Source organism: Penaeus monodon, chromosome 33 (assembly GCF_015228065.2).
Source record: "Penaeus monodon isolate SGIC_2016 chromosome 33, NSTDA_Pmon_1, whole genome shotgun sequence".
Taxonomy (NCBI): domain Eukaryota; kingdom Metazoa; phylum Arthropoda; class Malacostraca; order Decapoda; family Penaeidae; genus Penaeus; species Penaeus monodon.
In genome coordinates, this window is record NC_051418.1 from 30,004,519 (window position 1) to 30,004,864 (window position 346).

Here is a 346-nt window from a genome sequence, read left to right on the forward strand (position 1 = left end):
AAAGTTTAACTTATTTTATGATAGAATTAAATATCGATATTATATTTATATTATATTAATATTGAATCATGTTGATATATAGAATATTACGAGAGGTGCTTCTGCCTTCAATTTCAACGTTCATTTTTCGAAATTATGAGTCGTTTTTTTCTGGTTTTCGAATCCTTAGGAGCTTTGTTTCGGGGAAGAGGAGTGGAGGGTGGGGGTTGTGGTAAAGTTAGCGTGATTTATTTTCGTTTTATTTATAGACGTTTTCAGTCGTCGTCTACTTTCAGAATCCCATTAGTGGCGCTAACTCGTTTCCAAAAGGTTCAATTTCCACGGCTGGGCGTTGAAGTGTGAGCCC